The 14,510-nt window shown below is 40.4% G+C and overlaps 1 protein-coding gene across 2 annotated transcripts in view; it reads left to right on the forward strand.

Moving 5' to 3' along the window:
* The first annotated feature begins 1,794 nt into the window (after positions 1–1,794).
* The window catches only part of arid3a (AT-rich interactive domain 3A), a 40,593-nt gene continuing 27,877 nt past the window's right edge, over positions 1,795–14,510 (forward strand). Inside the window, exon 1 of one of the 2 annotated variants that reach the window (XM_085774691.1) lies at positions 1,795–2,103. The gene's annotated coding sequence lies outside the window, so the exon portion shown is untranslated. Of the gene's footprint in view, positions 2,104–2,422; positions 2,441–14,510 lie in introns of those variants that run through there. The other variant, XM_085774692.1, reaches the window with a different exon arrangement.

Consider the following 14,510-nt stretch of genomic DNA (forward strand, 5'->3'; position numbering starts at 1 on the left):
ATTTTTATGGGTGTTTTTATGTGTGTGATTTAATTAAACACAGTTTTGGATTTATTAGAGACAATTATGTCTTAAAACTAGAATTTGACCCAAATAATGTTGAATTATTTGGGGCTCTTGGGGTCTCTGGTTATTGATGTGCTGAACTGAATTTTTGCTTTAGGTCAGAGCAACTTCAAGGATTTTCAGCACTTTCATCATGTTATTTTAGATAAAGTCTCCAATTTTGTGTTAAATACAGGTTCAGTCAGTTTGGTGGCATCTCAGTCATGGTCTTGTGTTTAATATCAGTAATATATTTCTCTCAGTTTAACTCATTCATTCAGTCCGCAGGGCTCCACTGCACACTATATACTGAAAGTAAGAAGGTGGGTTTAGGTAAGTTCCCTCCACCTTCATATTTTCAAAATGAGTTTTGTGAAGCTCACTGTAACGAAGAGAGACAGTATCAATGAGTTTGACAAAATGAAATTATCTGGAACAGTATAGGTCAGTAGAGTTTGTGGCTGGTGAAATCAAATGAACTGAGTTGTTGGGCTTCACCTTTGAGCTCATTTTATGCAGTTTTCATACCAAACAGTTTTACCTCTCCCATCCAACCTTCCTGCTGAATAGGGGCTCTCCACCAAGGGACCGTCACTAAAAATCAACCCTGAGAGGAAATGTAAACACGCAACACATGATTTACTGTAAATTCAGTGACAAATGCCTTTGAGTTAAATCAAAATATTGCAAATTTCAGTCTGAAAATAAAAACATGTCGACAAACAAGCATTTACACTTACATTTCACACTTTTGGACAATTTACAGTCACCACGTAACCAATTATCTGCATGAATTTGTCCTGTGACTCCTCAATATCAGACAAACAAAACAGTAGGCTAGTGAGAAAAATTTCAGAAAGTAGGTTAAGATATTTTGTGGGGCCCCATCTAATTTGTTTTACCACTGATAAAATAAGCAAAAGCAGCAAAATTATCACATTTGTTGGGAGGTTTTTCATTTACCTGCTGTTTTGGTGTTTTGCTTTGCATGTTCGTTTGCGAACAGGGTGGAAGTGAAGATCGAGTGACTGATTGAGTGAATGCAAATATTTTGAATTCTAAATTGTATGTTCCTCACAGTCCTGACATGACCGTTACTGGGTAGGGTCCCAGATAAAGCAATTATTTGTTCATATTGTAGCTATAACAGTTTCATTTAAAGCTTACTTTAATTTAAACCAGTGCTAAATACCTTACTGAAATAGTTGGTCAATGTGTTTGTGTTTTTAGATTTTTAACTAAACTAGTAAATAAACTAGTAAATTGTTCATATGTTAGGGACTTTCCTGCTGCGGATTTGTTGATGCAAATGTGGAAATAAGCTTTATGAAAATATAGGCCTATAGTAGGCTAGGCTATAATAGCGTTAAAATGAATTGTTTGTTTTTTGTTTCATTATGGTTGAGAAAAATAAGGTACCAAAAGATAAAAACAAAGAAAGACAAAAAAACATCAGGATCACTACAGGTCCTGACTTGGTAAGGGTGCACAAAAGCTGCTATCTCTCCCCCTTTAATTGAAATAAATTAAATTAAAATGTGCTTTGCTGCAGGGCTTGTAGGTCTATTTACTTCTTCTCACAGCGTTGCATTTACCGACAGCCCCTGCGCCGGGGGTGGGGTGGAGGGGTAAATGGGGAGGGGGGCTGGCCCCTGCTGATTCAGAGGTTAGGAATTTGCATCTGATTGCTGTTTGTCAACCAATGATCTGAGTGAGCAGGCCGGAGACTCTCTCCACGCCTCTCTCTCTCTCTCTCTCTCTCTCGCTGTCTGTCTGTCTGTCTCAACGATACGGGCTCTCAAACTGTGAAAACACAATCACACGCAAAAGCCGAATGCGTGGATATCATGCAGTCACATGAAACTACTTTATTTGTAGCCGATAAACACACGAAGTACCTTTCCTCCTCTTCCCCTTTTTGGCGTGTGTTTTTCTGTGTCTAATCGAGAGAGAAAAAAGGAAAGAAAAAAGGGGAGACTGGATTCAGAGACTGAGGAAAACAGGAATGTTTCTTCCGGTTCCAAAGAGTGAAGAAAAAAGCGAACGGAAGCCGATGTGGTAAGTTTATTATAAATCGTATTTCATTACATTTTCTGTTGACTTCATTTGCGTCTGTGCGTGCGTATAGAGAATATGCATTTATATGTCTTCCTTCTTTTATGTGGTTTCTGTTATCACTCCTCACTTACGGGACCCAGCTAGCTTTTTTTTTTTTTTTTTTTATCGATACGTTATCATGTCGCCTGATCAATAGGATATATTGCTAAGGTAGCGGATGAAACCGACTCCTATATCCTATGTGTGCGTTGTGTGTCCTGCGAGAGTCTAATTTAACCCACGCTAACTGTCCTGGCACAATAAACGAAACGGAAGAAGAGACGGTGGTTTGATTTTGGTATGTTGAGTTGTAAGTTTTATATATTTTATATTTACGTTTTTAAACCAAATGGAGAACAAAATAAAACACGTTATAGGCTATTAGCACCGCCCATGTTTACTGTCAGCTCAAAGGCGTTCAACTGCATTTAAAGCTAACGTTCAAATATCGACCGTTAATTTGAATTTTACCCTAAACCGTAACTTTGCTCACGACTTCAGTTAATAATATTACAAAGTTAACCGTTAAACATTAGTAAACTGTACCACTGGATGAGCAGATGACTCGTAAGTATTTAAGTCGTCAATATTTAAAGTCAAAAATGGTTAATTAAAGTTAATTGATCAAAGAGTTAACTTTTTCTTCCAGTGGCGACATGTTTGAGCCGAACATTTTTGAGTTTCACAACGCCATGAACACACACACTTGGCTGATTGTGCAACATCAGGCTATAACATGGGCTATAAGTTAGATGTAAGCGTAGGTGCACAGTGCATCTAGCTACAGCAAGAGAGAAGAGACAGTTTGATCTGCGAAAATGTCATCATCGGTGGAGGGGGTCAGAACAGAGACAGAGGGGTTAATTCATGCCATTGATGTCTTTATGAATCAATGTAATATTATTGTTCTGTGGGCCTTTTTGCAGTGTTGCAAAAAAGAAAGTTGACCAATTGATTCGTTTGATCATCAGAAAACATATTGACAAATGTGGTGCTAAACAAAACCAATTTTAATTGAATGTCCTGTGTGTAAGAAGATTTCCTACATTTCCCAGTTTTATATGTAAACAGGATATCATTAGGTTTTAGATTGTTCTGCAGACTAAACAAGAAATCTGAGGCCGCCCCTCTGGATTTTGAGAAAGAAGCACACATATTAATAGACAAAACAGTTAGTTGGGAAAATAATCAGCAGAAAATAGATAGGCTGGTAATAATAAGATTCAGTTGCAGCCTTTCTCACATGCACATGGTGTTGCAATATTGTGGTAATACTGGTTTTGGCAGACCAGGTCTAAAGATAAGACTAAAATCAGAGCAAACGTCAGGCCTGCTAAAAAGAAGCACCCAGAGATGTAGGCTATAACTAGTGAGGACCAACATTTGCACATCTGTCCCACTTTAACATCAAACTGACACGGTATCACAAACGTATTTAGGCCTTAAGTAAGTTATCCACAACCTGAAATCCCTTGAATTGTTCTTTGGAAGTGCAAAACAAAGGTGGAGTAGGTGTTTAAAAGAGTCTGTCAGCATCTGTTAGCGGCTAAGATCAAGACAAGCCATGTCAAAACATCCACAAGACAAGCTCTACATGTCAGGGGAGTTATACGGACACACAATGAGAGGTCTTCAGTACCACAGAAGGGTTGTGGGAAAATCCGCTGTGTGTAATGCTCTGTGGATTCCTCTCTATGACACATCAGTGACCATTAAAGGGGGCAGCAAAATTTCAATTTCAATGCAAGGGGCTTATAAAAAAAAGCTCAAGGGGTCCTAGTAGTGTATTTTGTTGAGTTTACTAAGTTATACCAAGCTGACAAACCTCACAGCCACAACCAAAACTGACTAGCATTTGGTCTGTGGTTGATGTTGTTGTTTCTCACCAAGTAATGGGGATAGGGGAGTGCAGACACAGGAAGCTGGTTTCGTTTGAAAAACCTTTATAGTGCTTTGTCTTTTAATGACCTTAAACATGCATGTTCTGCAAACCATTGAATTTCCAGTCTGGTTTCAGTGGAGATTTTTCATTGTTCTGGTATGATCTAGGCTACATGTGGTTTTACTGGCTTTTCCACATTATCCAGACAAATGGCTGAATGAAGAATGCTGACATTTGGTCATGCACAAATGGTCAGATTTTGAAGACACAACCTCAGCTGTTTTTTTTTTGTTTTTTTTACTAGAAAACGAGATATTGGCTCACGTGTTTCATTCTGCTGTGTAACTGACATGACAGCAACACAGTTGTGAAATGTCCTGGCATTGAAGAAAGAATATTTAACATCATCCTTCTTGATGAGGAAGTGAGATTTTGAAACCCGATAACCTGAACCATTTGGTTGACAGGAGCAAGAAGGAAGCATAGGGACTGTTTTTTCTTTTGGATATTTGATTTAAGATTTTCTTTTGTAGCGATATACCACACTAGTCATTGGTTGCAAACTGGACAAGGTTTACTGCACCTGGTTTCTTATGCTACTGGTCACTCATCATTTGCTGGTGTTGATTACATTGCAGATTTGACTTGCTCCTTTATAGCCACTGCAATCGGCACTTAACTTCTTGAAGTTATGGCTGAGGTGGGGAAAGAAAGAGTCTAATGTTATGTTGGGGAGCTTGCCACCTGCGGCTTCTCAATGTGATTATTAAGCACTGAAATTCTTAAGAGAGATTTTCTGGCCCTTGTCACACCCTGCACCCCACCATCCTCCAATCATCTTAGAGGCTTGCCTATAAAATGCCGCACTAATCTGTTTGGACCAATCTGGCACATGGTTTCCCCTGACGGACGCCAGCCAACTGCACCACCTCAGTGCTACCAATGGAGAGAAGTAGTGCTGCAGCCGGTGGGTCAGGGGGTGTTGACATCGTAATTGGCCCATTGTGGATTAGAAACGTATGGCTGGTGATCAAGTTCAGGGCTTAAGAGGACTCCACTTGCTTTTGTATAATGTACACATGGCCTTAATGAGCAACACTTCTCCTTACGAAACCAGATTTACATAAAGACACTTTTTTTTTGCTCTCAATTTGATGAAATGACGCCTGTGCAAGTTCTCATCGTGGAAGTTAAACCTTTGTAGAGATGCCCCAATTTAATTCAACTGAGTCATGATCGGCCGATTTTCATAAAAATATGCAATTGATAGATTAAAATTAATACCTGTAGTTACCGATCACATTCAAATCGAACACCTGTGGTAAAAGCTCTGAGGTGTCTGGATGGGAGAAGCACCCTGTGCTTTGTAGGGTAGGCTGCCTGCATGTGACATACCACCACTTTCACAAAGTGCATGAGGTTGATGTAATGAACGCTATGTATGCAATGCATGTCCAAAATTATCGGCATTGTCGGATCTCACTCATAGATAGATAGGTGTCATGGAAAAAACGTGATTGCGGCATTATGTGACAGTTGACATCGCTAGAAAAGAATCTAATCAAGCAATGAAGGGCTGTATTTAAATGAACTTAATGCAAAATATTGAATTTACTGAAACTTTCTTTTATATGAACATATTTAACACTTTTTTCCTGACTATTTAGAAGCTAAATGAAAGGTTTGTTTGGAAAAAAAACAACTGAAAGACGACTCAGTAAGGACATGAGTGTGTGTTAGTGTGCAGCACTTATGTGGTCCTATAGCTTCCCAGTCCTTCCAGCCAGTGAGAAACCGCTATCATATCACAGGTGCACTCTTGATGACAGCTAGATCTCAGTCTGGCTGTAGTAAGCACATGCATTTCTTTCTGAGTCTTATCATGACTTTGGCAGCGCGTCGACTTTCTGTGTCTTTTTGGTTCTTTAGACTGCATTTGTTGTTGTCTTCCCTCTCTTGACATGTCAAGTGTTTGTTGATCTGGACTGAAACCAACACAGGTTCGCACACAGGTTCGAGACGTGTGTATTTTTGCCATGTTCAGAGTGAGAGTTTTTGCTTGTCAGAGAGGCTGCCCATGTTCGTAAATTCACACCTCACCGTGTTTGAGTTTGTTCTACATATATGTAGATGCAAGGCGGGACGTGTTACCATTCAAACGTTAACAAGCATAAATCCACACAGCTTCCTGTCATCACAGACATTTGATCTCAGCCCAAAGGTATTTAAACAACATTTGGAAGCAGCGACTACAAAGGAGATCTCTTAGTTTGCCTCTGAGCATCGTAGCTCAGTAATCAGTGGTCACTAGCAGTTGGCCACTAAACTGGTTTGTGGCTCTGAATTAATGACAGACAAACATGCAGTAACAAGACAAACAGGTCTGATGCCTGTTTGTGTTCTTATTCTCAAACTATAATCCTCTACAGGGTTGTAAAGTCTGCTTTTATGTTGTCACTACATTTAGATCTCCTTCAGGGCTTAAGGGCGTGGGCTTAAGGCCTATATTGTGTCACTTGACTGTTTCAGCAATCACCCACCTGCAAATATTAGCATGTTTGTATCACTGTGAATGGTTCTGCAGTCTGCACACCACAAGTTTTCCTGCCATTAAAGAAGTGGGAAGCAGCGTGGCTTGGCTGCCTTTCAGCTGTCCCTGTGCCAAAAGCTACATTTCTGAAGGGCCTGTTCAGCACGTGGGGCTTTGAACTTTGTTATCCTGCCAAAAAATGCAGGAAAAAAACTCACAAGTTACTTCAGTGCTTGGGCCGCTGCCACGGGGGAATCCCAGCAGGGCTGAATGGTGACGCAGGCAGAGAGCACGATCTGAGGTTTTGGGATGCCCTACAGTTTCTCAACCATGCTGCTTGGACTGTTGTAGACTTAGCGTCTGCTGACGTAAGGTCCTGTGCCAGCCACAGCGATCTATCCTGGTACTTGTCTGCCTGGATACCAGCACACCATGCAGACATGTCTGTCAAAGTTGAGGCATTTGTGTTTCATATTTGCATCTGCTGGTGCTGGCAGCCTTCCCCAGCAATCCTAGAGCTAATTTAATCAAATCCATGCCAAAAGATACACATCCCTCGTGAGCAGACATAGCAGGCAGGTTTTATTAGGCAAGAGCACCTGACCATGAAACTATAACCTACATTTAGCACAGAAGTGACAATTTTTGTTCTGGATGTCTCCATATGAATGCACACAGCGCTTTATCTAAGATTTCCACTCGTCCATCATTTCTCTGCAGACAAAAGACTTGATTGTTAAAGATCACAATGCAGTGACGTGACCACACAGTCACCATATAAACCAACAAGTTAATCCAGTTAGCGGCGTTCATGCTATTCAATGAAAATGAACTCCCCTCCTGCACTAGGGGAACTGTCATCATACCGTCGGTCTAGAGCTACAATAGCAAATGCATTGAACCCTGCAAGCACCAACATGCAGCCTCCTGAATTCTCACTTTTTATGGCAAAGTAATGTTTCACACAGGTATTTCAGTTGTTTTTGCAGCTCAGATCAAACTCGAAAACAGAAACTGACATAACTGGACAGAAACATACGTAATTCAAAATTGTGAGAGGTATGAAAGTATTAATTTATCAGCCCTTCACTCTTCTATTACGCCTGGCTATGGCTGTTTACGTTTTATCTATCAAGCGGTTATTTCATTTTGGGTTAAACTCCACAAACATAATTAATTATAAGTAAATTAAACTATTCAACCAGAACAGAGTTAATCATAAGAAAAGCTGACATGAAGAGCCATTGTTTTTACTTGAGAACACTTGAGTATGTTTGCCAGCGTTTCTCCATCAGAGCTGTCATCAAATGAGATTTATGTTTGCTCTTATAATACAGTCTCCTGGTGAAGCTACAGGGTTGTAACATGGCACGGTCAATATCCGCCAGTGAGGAGGTGGAAATAAACGCCTTCCACCATGTCAGCAGAATCAGCAGAGACAATTTTTTTGCCTTTCATTATTTCTATTCACTATCACTCATCTGACTCTTCCTGTGGTTAAATGTTTATATAGTAGCTATAGCAGACCTCAAAGGTCTGCTGTGCATTTTATCAGTGGGTTTTTATCTCTCTGTGTAAGAGAAAAGCCCACTCTCTCTTATATATTAATTATAGATTTTATTCAACCCACTTAGGAATACTTTCCTCTACATAAAGTTTTGACCCCTTGTGGTGATATTTCTTCACCTGAGTCACACATATTTTTTTATATAACAGATATGCCCTCCATTATGGTCCTATTTTCAGAGTAGAAAAGCCCCCATGGTGACCTTAAACAAACAAATAATACACACATACAACACCTACAAGGAAAAAAGACTGGTCCTTTCTTTGTTTGTCTTGCTATTCAGTGAAAAAAACACAGTGCAAACACTAGGATCTAGACTTTTTATATTAGTCCAATCATTATCTCATACAGGTTTGTTGAACAGTAAACACTTGAAGCCTCACTTGCATGTGCAGCTGAGTCCGGTTGCTTGATAGATAACAACAGATTTTGCTGCTGAGAAGTGGATCACTGGATTATTTTTGCTATATGCCCAGTTAATTTATGGCATAGCTGGGGCTAATCAGATTTGGCTCTCCACGTTGCTTCAGCTCGTTGCAAGAGGTTAGTGGAAAGTGCGTGACCAGCCTGTGCGACACTTCCTCAATGATCTTGTTGTTGGTGCAGCGGGGCTCAATGGAGCCTGTGTTATTGCCTTGCGAGGTAATAGTGCAAGGAATGTGAGAGAGGGACGCATAATCAAGACCAGCACCACTGACCAACTTCTTGTTTTTATCCTTCTTTTTTTCCCCCTTTTTTTTATGGAGGACAAATCATGAATGGCCTCTGTTTGGCTACTCCCGCTGCAGTAACTCTTTAACTTGCATCGGATTAAATGCTGCCTTGTGTTAACATGATGAGTGAATGCTTTAAAAAAACAAAAAACCTGAATGTATTTAAATTATTTTGGATTATTGTGACACATGGTGGCATGCAGCAGCCCGAATTCCTTTGATATTAAGTATCACTGGGACTGGCATCTGGCATGTTATGGGACACAAGATATCACTGGACATTTTGCACTAATCTTTGTAACATTTACTTCTCATACCGTTGGTTTACTCTTTAGATTCGTTAGTAGCCCGCTGTTGGGGCTTAAAAGACAAGAAACTCTCCTTCTCTTCCCCTTCTTGATTTTGGCTGTGGGGAAGGGCTCAAAGCTGTTTATTGAAACAAATAATTTATTTGTGTAAAGAAAACACAAACAGACCTTAGTTTGTTCCAGGCTATTGTGTAACATTCAAGAAGCTGAACAGTTGACATGTCAAAGTAATTTTATATTCTGCTGCTATGTAAAAATACAAATATGTGTGAACTGGAATGTAAAAGAGTTTAAAGTAGGCGAGGTGTGGTTGTGTGTTTTATTCCCAGGACTAAGCATCTTTTATTCTACATTCACTTAACATTAACTGAGTAGGGCAAAAACAAAGTGCTTTGTAGCAAATTCAGTTGACAGGCTGTTCTGAAGCAAAACGTAATATCTTATAGCTGAGGACTTGTAAAGTATTGGAGCAATGTCGCTAGACTTTAGGTATTACAGTTTGAAAGCTGTCTAAGTTTGTTGTTTTGCAGTGAGATGGATCAAACTGTCAGGTTTGCATAAAAAATGTCATGAAAAAAAAAGCCATCTGGTCTTATAACTGACAGAAATCAACCGAGAAGTATTTGTCCAGGAATGTATGTGTTGATAGCATCGGTGCAAAGCCTGTTTCCCTACTAACAGCAGTAACCCATGTACAGATCCACATTGCATGACAACAGTGCTGACTGAGTGATGACATGATACAGTGCGACAATAGCCTTCAATCTGAGCTGACGCCGGCAAAGATAGACGTCTTCTGTAGACCGAATCAGGTTGGATAGCCTTTTTATTCAAAACAGGTGTGGCATGAGTATCAGTGTGATAGCTAATTTGATAAAGAAAGTACAGTACAGAGAGTACTCGAACTGCATCACAAGAAATCCAAGGGAGACGTTACAGTACCACCCACACTGATTTACATGTGGTCTTTATGGAGTGTAGAGGAGAAACACCAGCAGAGAGCACTTAAATTGAGCAGAGATGGAGACGGAAAACATACATACATCACGTGGATTACCACTTTAAGATCATTCTGGTTCTCTCTGATTTTCCCAGTCAAGCAGAACAGACAGACGTTCATTTTAATATCCACAGTTTCAAGTCTCAGAGCACCTCACCCAGTTGATTAGTTTAAAAATCCGGTTTGTTCTTTCAGTACACAAAAGGAAATAAAAACTTTAAATTCAAATGTTGAAATGGGAGATATGAACCTGCACATGAAAACACAACGACCTATGGAGGGAAAACCCTGGTGTTAAAGTTTTGTTCCTCTGAAATCTTAACCAAAGTACCACGTGTCAGAGGAACCAGCAGTGAATTCCCTCATATTTTTGTAGTAGCTACTCGAAGGCCTCGATGCTTTCTAGTATACATTAACAGACTGAGTGTTGCTATATACATGGATGCATGTATGTCAGTGTATGTGAGGCAGTGTCAGCCTCTTTATCTCGTTGGAATTAGACCCTTAGCTCTTGGTCTTATCATTCTGCCCTGTTTGCTCAGACCTTGCAGCCTTCCACCTCTCAAATGGGGAGGGGGTTAAAAAAAGAGGATTAACCCATTAGCTCTCATCGTTTCTACTTTATCCTTAATTGAGCCAACTGTCAAAGTTTCTGTCCTGGAGGCTCCTCCCCTCTCTGACCCCCACATGGGTTCTTGTCACCTATCCCAGCAGGCCAGACTCCCTTTAGCCAATTAAGGTGTTAAATGAGGCCTAAGGGTCTTATTGTCAGATGTGCGATTTGGGAGATTGCGTCTTACGTTGTTGTTAACAGCAATATGTGGTTATTTTTTTCTTTCTTCCCCAGGTGAAACAGTATACAGAGCGAATCCTATACGTCCCCTAGTTCTGTAATAAAAATGCAAATTTAAGCGGTGAACTGTCAAACGTTGAAAGACGACACGTTAAGATAGCAAACACAGACCAACAGGCAGTGTTGAGGTGGTGCAGTTAACGGCAATCAGATAGGGGACACTTCAAATCAAACACCACTGTTTCGGTGGGCCTTTGTTTTGCATGAAATGTCATTGAAATAAGGGGTTTCTCACCATATGTGAGCCATCACAGCAGCATTAACATTTCTTCTTTGGCAATTGGCAAAGCTGAGATACCAAGTGGTAGCCTAATTGATTTGAAGGGAAACTCAGAAACATTTTGTAAACATCTGTCAATTGTCATTGTGACTGCTTAATGTTTCCTTTCCTATTCAAATGTTTGTTAACCTTCACCCCGGTTATATAAATATGGTAAATGTTACTCAGTGATTAAGCAAGTCATGAAGCAAGTTTGTTTTATGTAATTTAGTTTCAACAGCATTTTTGGCCGAAAGAAAAAAGGGACAGACCATGAAACCTGTTTACTTGCTGGCCATAGTAGCAACTTCCTCTCAGAACTTTTCTTCAGCTATGCAACGGTTTTTAAACAAAGCAGGGCATCCAAAGAATAACTGGTTTCTGTCCCAAGGGGTTGATGTAAAGAAATGTAAAGAAATAACACAATGTAGGGGCGTCGTTAAGCTCCGTCGGTAGAGCAGGCGCCCAATATACAGAGGCAGCCGGTCCTGCATCGAATCCCGACTTTGCTGCATGTCATTCCCCCTCTCTCTGCCTCCCATTTCCTGTCTGCCTCAACTGTGCTATCCATTAAAAGCAAAAAGTCCCCAAAAATATATGTTAAAAGAAAAAAAAAGAAATTACACAATGTACAGAGGTGGTTTCCCACTGTTGCTACAGTGTGAAGGAGGCCCAGCAGGGGGGTTTTAAGGGGATTTGGCCCATGCCCACTGATACTTGCTTGGTTTCGTGATAGAGTTATGTATAGATATTAAACGCCTTATCTCTTTGTCCAAGGTCTTGCTATTCGTAATATGTGAGAAAAGATACCAAAAGCAACCACCAACCGTTTTGCCCAGCCGAGCTGAACTCTGGTGTTAGCGCTGCTTAGCTTCCCAAAGCATGGTTTAAAGGGGAACTATGCAAATCTGGCTGCTTTTTTTTTTTTTTTTGCTGTTTTGCGAAACCCCTCCCCACCCCTTCTGGCCATGTGCATTTGTTTGCAACAAAGCCGTCAAGACGACAATCCACGGAGTGGATAGACGTTATACGTTATACATCATATACGTTTTACAATATTTGTGTAGTCTTATCTGTCATAAACAAGAGATTGCGCATTACGGGGTGTGTTTGTGTCATGTTTTCGGCCAAGAGACGATAGGTGGAAGGCAGAGAGCCTCCATTCTCCCTGTAACAAGTCATTTAAGTATCAAAATTATTCTGAAGATGTTTAATTAAGATAAAAATCTTGCATAGTTCCTCTTCAAACTCATGTGTAAAGTCATAATCTCGTCTTGTTCACTGTTATACTATGAAGTCTCTGTGCCCAAACCAGTACTCGGTGCTTTAAGATCCAGGACTTTTTTTTCTAGGAGCACAGTGGCCCCTCACTTAAAATTTTAGGAGCACAAGCAGAAAATTAATGGCCGCACACACACCATGAATTGATATATATATATATATAATTGATATATTCACATTTTGTTTTCATTCATGAGATCCTCGCACACATTGACCTGCCACAATACCAGATTCTTTGAGTGGCCACTTTCACTGGTGTTAAAAACAAACAACAAAAGCCGCAAATTTACTGGTTGCACATGCACAAGTAGATGAAAAATTTACTTGCACACTCAAATTTCAGGAAATTTCAAGGTACCGTTTTGACAAAACTATGCAGAAAAGGTCATGATATTTGAGAGGTACATATCCCGTCCCAGTCCGTGTTCGTCTGTTTCTTATATACAATTATTGAAGGGTCGGATGAGATGACCAAACTTTACGGAAGGTGACTAGATTCAGGCACGCAAAGTAGGTTATCCTGACACACAGCTCACATTTCAGTTGTTGCATGAATATTGTCATTTTCACTTAAAAGTGTTTTCTAAACATCCTAACGTGCCTCATGATTTGGGGAAGTGGGGACAACATGCGTAGTGGCGCAATGTAATTTGCACCATCTAGCATGTAGGAAATCATGATGCTTGTGATCAGCAGTGGAATGAAACAAAGCGACCACTTCTGCTTCCCCCTGCACAGGAAGAGTCATCAGAACAGCTTGGTTGTAACCACTTCTGTCTTTGAAATTACATGTATGACACACGGGACAGCCAGTGTCAGAGCTGGTAATGTTTGTGTGAGCTATACAAATGAGAAATTGTTCTCATTTTCAAATGTGCGGCGGTGCAACTTGTTGCATAATGAAGGGTGTGAATTACAGTACATAGTGTGCAGTGCAACCATGCCAACAGTGCGTGTCTGAGCAGTTCTGATGTGAATTTGCCAGGTCATTTAATGCAACTGGATAGGCCAGAACAGCCACAAGCTTGGCATCTCTCCACTCTGACCCCAGAATGTACAGCAGAGACAATTTGTCCCAGTCAAAACCAGATCCGGTTAGGCGAGATATGCTGATCTGCTTATACTGGCCCTATTCTCCCACCTGACAACTGCAGCCGTTCAGTTGTGCCTCTATCGCCTGTCAAGAATGTCATGAATCAATATTGAATATCTGTCGGCTGCCTCACTACATCTGCTCCGTCAGTTGTCACTTCCTTCACCCACTGAAGAAACACAAGTTTCACAGCTCTTATTTCCTTGCGCAACATTTCTGTAACATGCAGACCATGGTATAGGGCGACTGACTTTTCTTTTTTTTTTCTGTCCATGCTGCAGGATGACTGTTGCTTGATAGATTCAGATTCGTGTGCATGCGTTTGGTCATTTGAGCTGCACAGCGGGTGTCAACTAATGCTGATCACAACTGATGGGCATGTAGTACAGAAATATCAACACAGTGGACATTTGTGTTCATGTTTTTCTTTAAAGTTAAGTCTTCATCTACTTCTTCTAAGATGTTTGCCAGTCTCATCATGATGATTCTTCTTGACCACAGGTACACACATTGTGTGTCTGTGGTTTACACCTCTGATGCTCACACGTCAGGCCCTAATTTACATTGACATTTCAAATTATTGTGCTGACTGATTGAGAAACACATGAAACCAATGGGCAACAGTTATAACCAGAATGTATAGTCTGTTTCCATGTAAATGGGAGCTGAACTAAATTTCATTTCTCAGCTTGTTGACAGATCTTGGACCTGATGTGAATGCACTTTATCCTCCTCTTGCCTTTAGAACGTGCCTTCACCATAATTACATTAATGTAGCTCTGATTACTGTGCTTTTCTGTGAAACTCCAGTGAGCTACATGTTGGAGGAAAACAACTCCTCTTTCACAGCTTTCACGAGAAAAAAAAATCTCTTCTGGTAAT

The sequence above is a fragment of the Trachurus japonicus genome, chromosome 4 (genome assembly GCF_045865225.1).
Source record: "Trachurus japonicus isolate A0001 chromosome 4, Traja_1.0".
Taxonomy (NCBI): domain Eukaryota; kingdom Metazoa; phylum Chordata; class Actinopteri; order Carangiformes; family Carangidae; genus Trachurus; species Trachurus japonicus.